Raw genomic sequence first — 16,145 nt, 5'->3', positions numbered from 1 at the left:
ACACATAGGATAAAATATTTTTAAGGAATATATGCATTTTTTAAATTTATTTTATTTTTATTTTTTGAGAGAGAGGGAGCGAGAGACATGAAACATGAGTAGGGGAATGGCAGAGAGAAAAGGAGAGGAAGAGAGAATCCTGAGCAAGTTCTGTGCTGTCAGCACAGAGTCAGATGTGGGGCTCAATCCCTGGAACCACAAAATCATGACCTGAACCGAAATCAAGAGTCCAACACTTAACTGACTGAGCTACCCAGGTGCCCCAGGAATATATGCATTTTTATCTCTAGTTTAAATTTTATTCACATAAGATTCCTTATGATATCTTATTATTACTTTAATATTATTGTAATAATGATGACCCTTTGCATTCTTTATATTATATATATATATATTTTTTAATAATCAGCCTCACAAGATATTTATCTTTTATTTGGTCTTTCAAATACAGACCATTTCATTCTGCTAATACTCTATTTCATTAGTTTCTTTTTTTTAACCCACATTTTTTTTATTATATTAAAATCAGGCAATGGTCTGACAATAAAAAGTCTGCTTATGGAATACTGTTATGTTAAACCTTACTTACAGGATGTTAAAACCTTAGAACTAAGGTTTCCCCTAGAAAAAGATTAATGGAAATATCGATTGCTTTTCAGACTTGATAGCTGCTGCTTCAAAAGGTGGTTTTACACAAACACTAAAGTATACAAAACAAAACAAAACAAAACACTTTAGAACAGAATGAATCGCTTTTATTTCAGTATGCATCCACATCTCCGCATATAGTGGTCCTGAACAGAAAAGTGGAAAAACACAGCAATTTGCCACGAAGTCAAGCCTGCCAATTTCAGAGATCTGCTGTGCACACCCATTTCTTTTTCAATCCCTCCTAAGGACCGTGAGAAGCAGCAGCACCAAAACCAAAGTATGAACCGAATTCAAGGTTCTTTTTGTTCCAGTTGCCACATTCCAAACTAGATGTCCACATGACAACCCTGTTTAAAACTTCTTCAATTTTTAAAAGCAAAAGCAATTACAGGAAAACAATTCATTCAGAGGGATTGTGTGTGCTTACAAGTGTCTTCTGTGGCCTTTCTCCAAGTTTAACCACCAACAACTTTGAGAGCTGGCAGGTCTGAGTACCCCTGGTGACTGTTCTTTTCACTTTACCAAAACCTGAGCTAAAAAACCGCATCAGCTGACGATGACAGCAGAGGGTGGCACGGCTGAGGACCCAATATTCCTTCCCAGGCTGGTGGAGGTTCCAAAACTAAATGTGGAACTAAATGTGGTTCCAAAACTAAACGAGGGAAGTCAGAGACTCTTTCCAACCTTACCTGATGGTTTCTGGCCAAAGCAAGGAAGTATTGTGGAAAGTGTTGGGTGGTGATGGCACAAAAAGGGAGTTGAGGAGGAAGAAGGAAAAGCTGAGCCCCTCAATTGAGGTGGGGGACAAGATATGGAGAGAACCCTGAATTCCTCATCAAAGGCCAATTTCAGAGGGGAACAGAGGGGGTTACAATCTATTCTTTGGCCAAAGGTGGTGGTGGAAAGTGAAGAAGGGACAATGGTTTGGGGTAGTGGTGGTGGGGCATCATTTAAGACTTATAAAAAGCAGAGATGCAGCTAGAGAACCCCCACATACCCACTAGGAGTCCCACAGGCTGTGACCTGAAACCTTCACAACTACTCTAGCAAGCCACCCCAAGCTGGAAGGCTGTTGCAGGGAGGGAGGGAAGGAGGGAGACAGGGAGGCAGGAGGAGGATAAGGGGAGAAGGCAGAGACCCCAGGCCATGCATGAATCAACAACAAGGTGATTGTGTGTTGTGTCTTTTCACAGTTGAATTAGATGTGCCCCGCCAGTTATGATGGGAATCAGTTTAAATATACTTTCTTGATCCCAGAAGTTCAACTATATGGATAGCAATTACACTTGACAGGATGATTTGTTATAGCACAACTTATATATTCTAAATGGACAAAAAATTAGTATCATTTACAGTATCTTAAGATAACTTGCCTTTGAACAGGAGCTTCCTTTCCAGTACTTTGAGGTCTACAAGATGCATCTAGATAACTTACTACTGTGGAAAATGAAGACTGCTTAAATCAAATGGGGTGGGGAGGGAGGGCCTGTGGTTTTTCTTTTTGATCAATTGTTGTAACACTGTCCTTTGGGCAGCTTAGGGAGTTTCTGTTTTCTTTAGATGTCATTAGGCACCGGAGCTCTTGCAGGACAACTTTGATGCTATATGAATTCTGCCATTTTGCTATCACTGATATGACTCTTGGGTCCACCACTCCATTAGAGCTATTACCTTCATTCATATTAATTTTTGTTACAAATCTTACAAAGGGGGAGTGCTTCTGGGTATTCAGGTCCACATTCTATTTTAAGGCTGTATAGTTGGTTTTCATAAATCGTTCTTGGAGGCCCAATTATCATCCCTATCCATCTTGTAAGTGTCATGTCTTCGTCATCTTCTAGACCCCAACTAACTGTGCCATCTCCTACTCCTTTCTGGTCTTCTTCCAGTTATTCCAACAGTCTAAAATTTCAAGGGACTTTTACTCCCGAGCCCATGGTGGCTGGCACCCATCTTGTGTTGCTGTCACTCTGTTTCATTAATTTCTGCCTTTATGGTTATGTTTTCTTTCTCTTTACTTTACACTTATTATTCTTTTTCTACTTTTGTGAGATAAGTATTTATTGATTTGCGACCTCTCTTGTTTCTAATATGCATATTGAAGAATGTAAATTTTCCTATACTTCATGAATTCACAATTGTGATATGTAAAACTTTCAGTATCATTAGTTCAAAATGTTCCTGGTGTTGTTATTAACATGTTTTCTTTGTTCTGTAAATTATTTTGAATATATGGATATTTTACAGTATGGTTTTATTATTTTTTCTCACATAATTGAATTTTGGCAGGAGAACATAATGCTTATAGTCAACTTTTTAAGTTTTGGTACACTCTACCACAGTGCATGCCATATTTTGTATATGTCACCAGGTGCATAGTCATTTAGAATTACTGTATCTTCCTGGTGAATTGAAAATTTTATTATTCTGAAGCATCTTCTTATCTTGAATCAACATTATTTTCTAAAGTTTCCTTTTATTTCTCCCTGAAATACAGCTAAGTTCTCTTTATTTAGAGTTGCTTTTCTATAACTTTTTTCAGTTTTTTTTTATTTTATTTTATTTCATTTTTTTAAATTCATACTATTTTCTTAAGTTTTACAATCTTTATCTTCTAGGAAGAGGATTTAGTCAATATTATTGCTGATCTTTTGAACTTAAAACTTGTATTCTGCACATGCTTTCTGTTTGCTCTGCCTGTTTTGTTTCTTTTCTCTCCTGTCTTTTCTTCTCTTGAAATGGCTGATTACTCTATAATGTGACATTTTCTATTATTAACTCAGAAATTATTTACTATCTTACTATTTTTTGGTTTATACCAAATATTACTGTATGTATCCCTAAGTAATCAAATCTAGCATCAATTGGCACCTTTTTCCTCTTAACAAAGTATATAATAAATTCACATTTTTAACTATTTTTATTCCTTACTGATATATATGCTATGTTTTTGTGTGATTTATGTTAAGAGTATTAGACATTATTTTTATTTAGTAAGTTATTACTTTATATTTACCCACAGAGTTATTACTACAATTAGTCTTCATTTATTTCAACATTTTCAACCTTCCATCTTCAATTATTTTCTTTCTGTTAGAAGAATATTCTTAACTTTCCTCTAGTTTCTCCTGTAGTATATACCTGTCAGTGATAAGTGGCTTTTTTTCCTTAAAATGTCTTTAATTTCTTTTATTCTTGAAAGATATTTTTATTTGGCCTAGACTTCTAGGTTATTTCTTACCTAATTTCATAAATATAAACATACCCATTGTCTTCTTGATTTCAATGTTTCTGCTCAGAAATTAGTTCTCAGTTAAAAATTTTTAATGTTTTACATCTACTGTATCTTTATTTCCTCTGGGTGCATTTAAGTTTACTTGTTTGTCTTCGGATTTTAATAGTTTAACTTGGATGTGATAGTGTTTGGATCTATATTTATTGGGGGGCACTAGAGATATGCAAATATAAATATTCATATATTTCACCAGTGCTGGAAAATTCTCAACCTTCATCTCTTCAAATGTTTTTGCCCATTTTCTACTTTTATTTGCTACTCCGATTATAGTCAATTCCCATTATTTGTGGATTCTGCATTTGTGAATTTGCCTACTCACTAAAGTTTATTTGTAATAGGTTATGGACCAAATGCTTGTGTTCCCCTCAAATCCATAGTTTGAAAACTAATCCCCAATGAGATGGCATTTGGAGGTGGGGCCTTTGCGAGGTGAATGGAATTAGCGTCCTTATAAAAGAGACCCCAGAGTGCAACATCACCCTTACTGTCATGTGAGGAAACAGCAAGAAGACAGTCATCTTTGAGTGTTTCTCAGCTGACACAGAATTGACTGGCACTTTGATCTTGCATTGTTTGGCCTCCAAAATTGTGAGAAAGAAGGCTCTGTTATGGATAAAGCCACTGAGTCTATGGTGTTCTGTGATAGCAGACAGAATAGAAACCAATACTCGTGGTGCTTTCATGGCTACCTGCTGACATGCACCAAGGAGTAAAATATTTGAGCCTCTGATGTGCATGTTCCCAGATAAGTTAAATAAGATGACCCTCTTGCCTTCTTGTTTCAGCTCTTATATTGTAAGTTCCCTTTTCATGGTCTATTTACGTGCCATATTTTACATATGTTGGTACTTTTCATTGGTGACTTCACTGTTTAAAAGCATAGTGCCAAAGGGTTGCTTAGTGTTCCTAAGCCTAGGAAGGCTGCGGTGTGCCTTACAGAGTAACTATGTGTTAAATTAGTTTCATGCAAGCAGGAGTTATAATGTCAGATATCCATTTTTCTTTCTTATCTCTCTCTTTGTTTGCCTCTGGGTATTTTCTTCTGATTTATATTTCTGTTTTAATCTGCTGTTGAATTTCTTTAAAACATTTTTTTAATGTTTATTTTTTTATTTTGAGAGAGAGAGTGAGCAGAGGAGGAGTAGACAGAGGAGAAGAGAGAGAAAGAATCCCAAGCAGGCTCCATGCTGCTAGCACAGAACCCAATGCAGAGCTCGAACTCACAAACTGTGAGATCATGACCTGAGCTGAAATCGAGTCAGACGCTTAACTGACTGAGCCACCCAGGCACCCCAATCTGCTGTTGAATTTCTAATACAGTTATCTTACTTTTTGGTCATGGAACATCTATATTACTCTGTTTCCTTTTCTCTATCTCCAATTTCTTGACTCCTGAATCTTGCCTTTTTTGAATTAAATATATTAAACTTAATTTGCTTCAAAATCTGTATTTGATAATTCCAAACAACAGCAGCTTCTGTAGGTCTGTTTCTATTGGTTACTGTTTCACCTGGGTCTCATTCATTTGTGTTATCTCACAGAGTACCTGGTTATTCTATATTATTGTTATTACTGTTTACAGGACACTGCATTTGAAAAATTACAAAAATAATGCAAGACCTAGGATGATGTTATATTATTTCAGAGAGAATTTTTTATTTGCTTGTCATAGGCTCCTGGAAATGTAGCAATATCTTATTATCTGAATTCAATTTCAAGGATTGAAATTATTCAAACTTGGACTGTAGTCCCTGTGGAGGCTGGACTACTTAAGGTGCACTGCTATATCTGTTGCAAACCTCTTTAGAGTCCCTGGCAGGTAGCAGTACTCAGCATGTACCCTCCTCGCCTAGGAGGCTGACAAAAGTATTATCCAGACTCTTAAGCTCTCAACCACGAACTACAACATCAGCAATCATCCCTAGGTGAAAAGTGGCTCCAAACATTAGACTTATCCCTCTGAATTTCCATTTTATTTCAAATACTGGTTTTAAAGAAGACTATTTTTTAGACATGTATGTATTTATCAGAGTGAAAAAGTTAGTACAATTTACCTAGCTATTCCTGAAAGCCTCTTTGAATTTTTAATTTAAATTATTAATTACTTCTATGGGGTGCCTGGGTGGCTTAGTCAGTTAAGTGACCAACTTCAGTTCAGGTCATGATCTCACGGTTTGTGGGTTCAAGCCCTGCTTTGGGCTTGTGCTGAACACTTGCTCGGAGCCTGGGGCCTGCTTAGATTTTGTGTCTCCTTCTTTCTCTGCCCCTCCCCTGTTTGTGCTCTGTCTCACTTTGTCTCTCAAAAATAAATAAAATAAAATAATTTATTATTTCTAGATGCTCTAGTTATTTATCAAATTTTTAATTTAAACTAAATATTTTTATTACCTTGACCTTCACTGTTTGGATTTTTTTTTCAAACTAAAACATTTATCCTAATTTTTAATATTAGAATGTTTTGTGAGTCTCATTCTATTGCTACTTCTTATGAGTCATGCTCATGTTGGCTTATTTACTTTTGGATTTAGTAATTTGTACTATAAACTCATGTTTCTTTGAAAATTATTCAGGGGAGTCCTACTATATATGTGTTTAAATTGTATTACAGGACACACATTTTGATTTTATCCAGGACTTTTCTTTTTTTAAGTAGACAGATAATGAAAAATGCTTATATTTAAATATTTGTCTATAGATTTAATAATTGTCTTAGGATAAAATCCTATACTTGGGATTACTGGGTCAAAATGGTGAATATTATATTTTAATATGTATTACCAAATTTATTCCATAAAGGTCACTGCAATTTATATTGCAGGAATATTTGAACTCCGTATTTTAAGATAAATATTGGTAAAATCACTTATCCTGAAAAGGGTAACTAAGATGATGACAGGACTGAAACCCAAGCTCCATGTAAAAACATAAAAGAATACACGTGTACACACACACACACTTTTACCTGTTAACTTTGTTGCGCGCGCACACACACACGCGCACACACACACACACACACACATACACACAGTTTCACCTGCTAACTTTGTCAAATAAGTCTATGAAATAAATATGCCAAGCACATGGTTGGTTCCCTATGTATTGATTAATCCACTTGCTTTTTCATTCAACATTTTCTGAGCGACTACTATGTATCAAGCAATGAACTAAACACGAGGGCTTTAGCTACAAACTATTATGGAATCTGTTGGAGGAGACACTTAATAAGAAAAACCCAAAAAATAAAAATAAAATAAAGTGTAAAAAAGAAAGAACCACTAATGAAAGAACTTCTGATAGCTTCCTTGTCTAAAATAGTTACCAAAAGTCTCTGTATGAAGTTTCATTTAGGCGTGTGCTGGTGATATGTTATGTGTAGAAATCAACCTTGAGAAAGAGTAAAAACGAGGATCCTGAAGAAAGGTGCCTGTACAGTGGAAAACTCAACGGGAGAGTAACATGAGGTAACACTGCGAAAGAAAAGCACTAGCTAGGTCACGCAAAGCTCTGCAGATCAAGGAAGAAATCTGGATTTAATTCTCAGGGCACCAAAAACTCTTTGGAGGTTTTTGGAACAGATTTATCATACAAGGTGACATATTTTTAGAAGTTAACCCTATATTCTTCGAGAAGAAAGGCTTGTGGACCACCAAGAGTGGAAGCAAGAAGACAAAGTAGGGAATTACTGCAGTAGTCTAATTGAGAGATGGTGATGTGTTGGAATGTGGAGTTTGTAGTGATATGGAGAGAAATGGATGTACTCAAGGTACACTTTAGAGGTACAGTTAATAGGGCTTATTGATAGGCTGACTAAGGAAGTGAGGAAAAAAGGTAGAATCCAGAGTGACTTTTAGTTTTCAGGTTTGAGTAACTGGATACATAATGTTTGAAATTAATATACAAAATAGAAAAAGAGGCACCCGGAATCTTCTATTTTACACTATTATGCTGTTTGTGCTGGTCTAACATGATGTACTGTAAAATTTCCCCCGGACAGGAACCTTTCTTTATCCATTCTTGCACCCCTATTGCCGAGCACAATGACTAGTAGAGCTAATGTACCCAAGAAGCATTTGCTGAATGAATGGATGAATGAATGATTAAGGGGGAAAAGACCGTCCTTTGTCTTTTCATACTGGACAACTAGAAATAATGGCTCATAATTATAGGCAGACAGATTTCAGTTCTATGTAAATATTGCCAGATAATTAGAACTCCACAAATGAAAGAGTCTCGTTTCAGAATAGCATGTTCTCTGATAACTGGAAATATTTAAGCAGAGTTTTGTTGAAAATAAGACAGGTGTCTAATTTTGAAATAGAATTGGAAATTAACTCAGGCAGAAAATATTAATTCTTCTAGCCCTTCTACTTAATCCCTCTTTAAGTTTCGAATACTTTTCATTGTCCATACCTCTGAACAATGACTTTTTATTTCCTGTTAATTGAGTTAGTGAACTTATGTTAAAGGAATGCCATCAAATACTGGAGAGAAAATTAAAATAATTGCTTTCTCTTTTAGATACATAAAATCTAGGACTTATACTTCCCAATGTTCAGCCAGGGTACCAAGATGTATGGCCTAAGTGATGACTGGTAGCATTGGACTTTACTAATTGTTAGAATTTTGAGTTTAGGAGATTTTTTCAAAAAACTTTATTTTACATTGGACCCAACACTCTGCTTAAGCCCCATGGCATAGAGAAGATAAAGGGCCTTTAAAAATATCTGATTCTTTTAGAAAAAAAGTATTTCTTTCTCTTGTATTCTTGTACATAAAGTTAGAGAACACAGCTCTGAAAACAGACCGATGTTGGTAGTCATAATGATTCTGGTTACACATCAGTTCAAATATTTGTTGGCTGTGGGATAGGTGACAGTAGAATGAATATGGATCCCAGATTGCCACTGGCTTCTTCACCTGGGGTACTCTGTGTTTAGAGGTTTTATTATCTTTCCCAGTAAATTTATATTGAAGAAAGGGACCTACACCTAGAACCTGTCTCAACACCAGTGGACAATTTCACTTATAAGACTTTTTGTTTCTTGACTGTTCTGCGGACATGTCTCACTATTGAATATACCTAGGTACTCAGGTTAGCACTTCTATGTCAACAGTACATCAATGCTTTGATCTGGATACACTGAACCTAGAAAATAACATGCAGAAAATAAGTTAATAATGCTTGTTCTTTTGCTGTTAATAAGTTGAATCAGGAACTTTTACAAACTCTGCATAAAGGAGGAAACTGAAGGGGTGCCTCGGTGACTCCATTAGTTAAGTGTCCAACTTCAGCTCAGGTCATGATTTCATGATTCGTGGGTTTGAGCCCCACATCCGATTCTGTGCTGACAGCTCAGAGCCTGGAGCCTGCTTCAGATTCTGTGTCTCCCTCTCTCCCACTGCCCCTCTCCTGCTCATTCTCTTTTCTCTCTCTCAAAAATAAAAAAATAAAAAAAGAGAGAGATCAAAAATTCAATAATTAAAAGTCTGGCATACTAAGCTGAAACTCCTGTACATCAAGAGTGTGAAACAAATACTTATTAAAGTTATCTTTTTGCAGCTGTGTTACTGTCATTTTGTGAATTTATATAGTTGATGTTTTTAGATCATCTATACTTTTAATTTTTTGTCATGATCTAAAAGTTTTCTCGATGTTCTTATATATAATGGTATTTTGTCTAGGTTTTAATATTTCAATCATGCAAAATTAAAAGCATGCACAGACATAAGGAAAATAATGAAAAGCTTCCCATTAACATCCTTTCATACCCAGTAAGTTACACACTGCAGCATATTTATGGATAAGCTCTTAATAATTACTTTTGGAATTATTAAAAAAAAAGTTTCTTTCTTTCCTTTGTTATTAGCTACTTGTAATACCTTTAAATTCTCTTCTAATTTCATTTTATTTGTGTGTTCCTATCCCTGCCTCTACCTTTTCTGCTTTCTCTATGCTGCATCTTATCACATATTCCCATAGAACTGACAACACCCTATAAGAATGTTTAATGAGTGCTTTAAAAAAAAATCCTGGCAATATACACCCTACTCCCCCACACAGTCCCTTTGGTAGAAGACTTCAGACATCAGTTATTATATTTTTTAATTTTTTTATGCTTATTTATTTTTGAGAGACAGAGAGAGACAGATCATGGGCAGGGGAGGGGCAGAGAGAGAGAGAGGGAGACACAGAACCCGAAGCAGGCTCCAGGCTTGGGGCTGTCAGCACAGAGCCCGACACGGGGCTCAAACTCACAAGCCGTGAGATCGTGACCTGAGCCGAAGTCAGGCGCTCAACCGACTGAGCCACCCGGGCACCCCTGACATCAGTTATTATAAAAATAATAGTGAGGATTGGGCAGCTCTGAGAAAGACTCTATTGTAATTATTGATGTCACATAATACCTGAATCAAACACTGGCTTCTTGAGAATTAGAACAACAATAACCATAACATCACAGAACACAATATAGTTTACAAAAATAAAGGCATTGATTAATTTATATATACATATTATACCAGGTATTTTTTATATCAGATATACCTTCAGATGTTAGGAATATGGCAGTGCCCAAGCCCCAATTACACAGACCTTATCATCTAATGACAGAAGATAGGAAAACAATACGATTTTAGTACAGGATAAATGCTGGAAAGGAAATAAAGCAAGGTCTTGGTAAGGAAGGTCACAGGAATTTGATCACTGTGTTGGATAAAATGGTTAAGGATGTCTTACCATATGGAGGTGACACTGGAGTCTTAAATAGCTATTGCTTGACTCCATTGGGTCATTTCCTGCCATGGGTAGATCAAAAGTGTTTCATAATCCTGTAACTAACTAATAAGGTCATTTTGAAAAGATTAAAGTGAGAAAAAAAGGAATATAGTCACAATAACTGACAATCATTTTGGAGAAGGTAGGGATAGCTAGTCCACAAACTAATCCTGACCAGAGAGTGGACTTAAACCTTTTATATTGCACAAATACTTTCCAATACACTTTCATTTTCAGAGCCATTTTCTAGGGGAAGTGGTGGAAAGAGAATTTCATTTGGAGAAGCAGCTTGCTGATTTGTGTTTGGTTCTTTAGTCATAGGCATATGGGTCAGACTCTAAAGTGCTCAGACAAAACATAGGAAAACATATATCCGAGAGCTTATGGATCTGACAAGAAAATGCAGTCATTTTGAACTTTCTCCAGTATTTGCCGAGTAGAAATGTTTTTACAAATGAAACTCATTTTGGCATCATATTGCCATAATTAGCCTAAATATGCCTATCTTTGGTTTAGTTGATAACATTTTATATTTTGTTTCTTTCTTTCTGTCTTTCTTTTTTCTTTCTTTCTTTCTTTCTTTCTTTCTTTCTTTCTTTTTTTTCTTTCTTTCCTTATGTATGTATTTATTTATTTATTACATTTATTTACTTAATTGAGAGAGCGAGAGACAGAGAGAGAGCACAGTGAAGTAAGGGCAGAGAAAGAGAGAGAGAAAATTCCAAGCAGGCTCCGCACTATTAGGGCAGAGCTCAATGTGGGGCTTAAATTCAGGAGTGTTGAGATCATGACCTGAGCCAAGATCAAGAGTTGGAAGCTTAACCAACTGAGGCACCAAGCTTCCCTGCATTTTGCATTTTATTTTACTTTGCAACTAGCTTGCTAGTTGCTCAAATTCATATGAAATTCAATTGATTTTTGCATTTGTACCTTTGAACTTTGAAAAGCCAGTAAAGTTTAAGCAGACATTAATAACTTAAGAGAAGCCTAAAAGTTTTTAGAAAAGAGGAAGTATTTGTTAAGAGAATCTTTGTAATTTAAATTGGTTTATACTTTTAGAAATTTCCATTATTTTTTTTTAAATAGTTAATATTACTATTTTATCCTTCAAGATGGTAAAGTTTTTGGCTTCTTAAATAAAATTTTCTTAAATATTTTATATGTGATGTTATCTATCCCACTGTCACCAAAAATAACAAAACAACCATCACAAATACATGTTTAAAACCTTGAAACACAGCTCTGTTAAAAAATGATTTATTTATTGAACATGGTAAGAATCAAACCACAGGAATTGTAGGAACATTGATTTATTCTCACACTAGCAAGTTAGAAATAATGGCCATTATACTCAATCCAGGCTCAGACCTTCATTGTGGTAATCTATCCCAGTGTTCCTCATGAGACAACCCCCTGTCTCTGACAAAGCTCACTCAACTAAAAGAGCTGGATTGGAAAAAATGATATTAGCCATAAATTCTGTCTCCCCAATTATTGTGCCTGCTCATTCCTCAAATACAGCTCTACCCCTGATATTTGTAAGAAGCATATTGGGCTTGCATTAGTGGTGTGAAAAGTGAAAAAGGAAAAAAAAACCCATCAGGAATTCAAGATATCTATGATTTATTCTAGAGTCTACCATTTAATAATTTACTGACCTTGTCCATTTCAATTTTTTGGAATAGCCTCTAACTCCTCAGCTACAAAACAGGGGTCTGAACTGGGTCTCTTATAGACACAGGATTTTGAGTGTGTAATAGGCGGAACTGTGACCCATCCCCCCAAAATTCATACTCTGAAGCTCTAAACCCCAGTTCATCAGAATGTGACTGTATTTGGAGACAACAGTGAATAAATTAAGATAAAGTTATTAGGGTGGGTCCTAATCCAATCTGACTGGTGTTCTTATAAGAAGAGGGCATTTGGACATACAAAGAATATCCAAGGATGCACACACTCAGGAGAAAAACCATGAGAGGACACAGCAAGAAGGTGGCCATCTGCAGAACAAGGAAAGAGTCCTCAGAAGAAACTAATCCTGTCAACCCTTTGATCTTGAACTTCAAGCCTACCAAACTGTGAGAATCAATTTCTCAATCAATCAATATTGTAGCCCCCCAGTCTACAATATTTGTTATGTCAGTCTTAGCAAATTAGTAGAAAGTAGGATCACAGAATAGTGTTCACAAAGCTATGCAAGCAAAAATAATCTCATAACCACTCTGCGGAAAAGCATTAACTGGCTGGACAATTCCTTCAGCACTACACATAGTGCTTTGAAATAGTATTGCATTGTATTTAATTCATAATATTATTAGTTTGAATTCTCCCCAGTGACTACCACAATGTCTTGCACAGCCTTCAGTAGTTGTATTTTTTAATTGATTGATCTTATCCTACCCCACCACTATTTCTCCTTACCTGTGAAATGAGTTCCCTAAAACAAAAGTCTTGTAATGGGGCACCTGGGTGGCTCAGTTGGTTAAGCGTCTGACTTCAGCTCAGGTCACGATCTCATGGTTCATGGGTTTGAGTCCCACGTGGGACAGCTCAGAGCCTTGAGCCTGTTTCAGATTCTTTGTCTCCCTCTCTCTCTTTGACCCTCCCCCACTTGTACTCTCTCTCACTCTCAAAAATAAAAAAATAAAACCAAAAATAAATTTTTAAATGTTTTATGCACCACTTGATCAGCCACAAATATTGCCTCATGCCTATGACAAGTGTAGCCCAATAATAAACAAATGTCCATAAAGATATATGAGAAAGACTTCAAGTTAGTCATTGGAAATGTCTGAAGCAGAGAGTCAAGCATAGAGCAAATGCATATGTATGTGCCAGACCACTTATTAAAAACCTGCTTTTGGAATAGGACATTTGGGATATTTAACATCCTGACACCCATTAACTCCATTAAATCCTAATGTAACTCCTAACATTGAAGGAGTTATTGTCAGAGATATTCCAGTGCTACATAAAGCTTCTTTTATTTTCTTTACACAGGGTTCATGAGAGCTATTATATATGCAAGTCTTTATAGCTAACCATCTTCCCAGAACCCCTCATTGTACTTCCCAGTACAATCATTTAGATTTCAGAACAGATCTGGTCTAACCTGCAGTATCTCTAGTGAGTATTGTTTATCACTAGATGAAATTCATATTTTCATACTAATTTACAATGGGATGTATCCATCCTTTTCTTTTATGGTTGGCTTTTCATTCACAGCTTATGAATTATGGCTTCAAGATGCAAATAAACTTTTTAGCTTAATTCCTTGGTATTCCAAAAGACTTTATAACAGTTCAAAAACACTTCAGCTGTTTCTTGATAGACTTTTACTTAAAAAGCTTTCAGAAATATTTAACTCTATTCAAAGGTAACAATTTGTCATTGATCAACAGATATAGAGCCAAACAACAAGAGATCAATGCTAGGCAAGTGACCCACAGAACAACTGCAGAAACTCAATTGATTAATACAGCATTAGAGCAGAATGTTCTATATAGACAAGATTCAGTAAATTTGATTTTCTTATGTGCCTAATTATTAATTTTTATATTAACTATTAATTTATCATGAGATAAGACATATATAAAATTATTATTAATGTCATTATGATTATGATATTATTAAATTGTTGTTTGATTTGAAATAAAGCCTTTTACTCAGTTTTTTTTTTTTGGCATGGATTTTAAGCATCAACATCACCTGGAAACTAGAAACACAGGAACTACCTCAGATTATCTGAATGAGAGTCTTCATTTTTAACAAGGCTTCCAAGTGCTTAATCTGCACTTTTGTGTCTCAGAAGCACTCAGTGAAAGGATTTCATCTTAGTATTTAACAAAAGCTCCTGTAATTTCCATTACAAATATCTCAAGATATAAATATAGAAAATTACAGAAACAAGGGTAGCTGGGTGGGTTAGTCGGTTTCAGCATCTGACTCTTGATTTCGTCTCTGGTCATGATCTCACAGCTCATGGGTCGAGCCCCACGTCAGGCTATGCACTAACAGTCATGATCCTGCTTGGGATTATCTCTCTCCCTCTTTCTCCCCTTCTGACGCATGTGCATGTTCTCTCTCTCTCTCAAATAAACTTTAAAAAATATTATAGGAATACTTTAAAAAGATAATTTAAAAATTAATGATAAAAAGGTGATGTTCATCATGGTTAAAATCATTCTAAGGATCTAATATTAAATACAATTTGTAATCTAGTTTAAATGTATAATCCACATGCTATTACTGCAAGATATAAAACAGTTTCTTCAGTAAAATTAAGGAAAGCAGCAATTTTGTCTCTGTCTTTCTCTTTCTTGTACTACACAATCAAAGAAAATTTCTGATAAATAGAGTAAACCTATGTGATGATCTCATCCTCTCCCCTTTATACCATTTAACATCTATCCCTCTATGACATTAGAGCTTGTTCTCTTTAAAAAAGTGTTTTAAAGTTAAAAATGTTATATTGCTTCTGTAGCTATATTTATCATAGTACTTTTTCTTTTCCCTTTTCAGAAATGACATATTATAAGTTAATATACTGAACATTTTTCAGCTTGGCAAGTATGAGGAAGAAGGTGAAAATGGGTTAGAGTTACTATTTATACTAAGAATGAATGAACATTTTTTTGTCTTCCATATTCCTGGAAAGCCAAATGCCTAGTCATGAAAATGGTTGAAAATGGTTGCTGTTTGCTTTGGGGTTCTTTTTCTCTTTTTGTAATGAAAATTTAAAAAATATCAGAATGTTTTTTCTTACAAACTCTCTCTCTCTCTCTCTCTCTCTCTCTATATATATATATATAAACACACATGCATGTATATTCTTTCTCTATATGTGTATATACACACACTAAATATATCTATTTATATACCTAATAAATATATAGTATATATGGTATAAATATTAGTATATATAATATTGTATATGTATACATATATATGTATATTACATAGACATGAATATATACATATATTTTGTAAATACATGTATACCTATATATATAATGTATATATACTATGTATATAATCAAGAAATTATCAGTAACCAACTGTATTTAAAATTGAAACAAATGAAGCTGTGAGAAATCTGTAATTAATTTTAATCCAAATGAAACTAGGGCAAGAGGGGGTATAGCTCATTGGTAGAGCATTTGACTGCAAATGAAACTAGGGCAAAGTTAAATGTACTAATATTATAATGCTTTGACCACTTCCCCCTGCTTTGTATGTATGCAGGTAGTTTCTGATGCGCCCACAACACGGCAAAGATATGGCTTGTCATGTTGCCATCTTGAACATTTGTGGGAGGAGAGAACCAGGGTTAATCAAACAAGAAAAAAGTTTAACAGGCAAAATGTGCACAGCTGTGATTCAGCAGTCGATGTATGTGGCTATAGTTTGCCTGTCTACTTAACC

The 16,145-nt window shown here is 35.2% G+C and overlaps 1 pseudogene; it reads right to left on the bottom strand.

The window, feature by feature from the left end:
• Nucleotides 1-2,156: 2,156 nt before the first annotated feature.
• On the bottom strand, nt 2,157-2,544 carry LOC122492339 (annotated as a pseudogene).
• Between the last annotated feature and the right edge of the window lie 13,601 nt (nt 2,545-16,145).

The sequence above is a fragment of the Prionailurus bengalensis genome, chromosome C2 (assembly GCF_016509475.1).
Source record: "Prionailurus bengalensis isolate Pbe53 chromosome C2, Fcat_Pben_1.1_paternal_pri, whole genome shotgun sequence".
Taxonomy (NCBI): Eukaryota; Metazoa; Chordata; class Mammalia; order Carnivora; family Felidae; genus Prionailurus; species Prionailurus bengalensis.
Note: the sequence above shows the minus strand (reverse complement) of the source record. Positions and strands in the feature narration are given on the sequence as shown.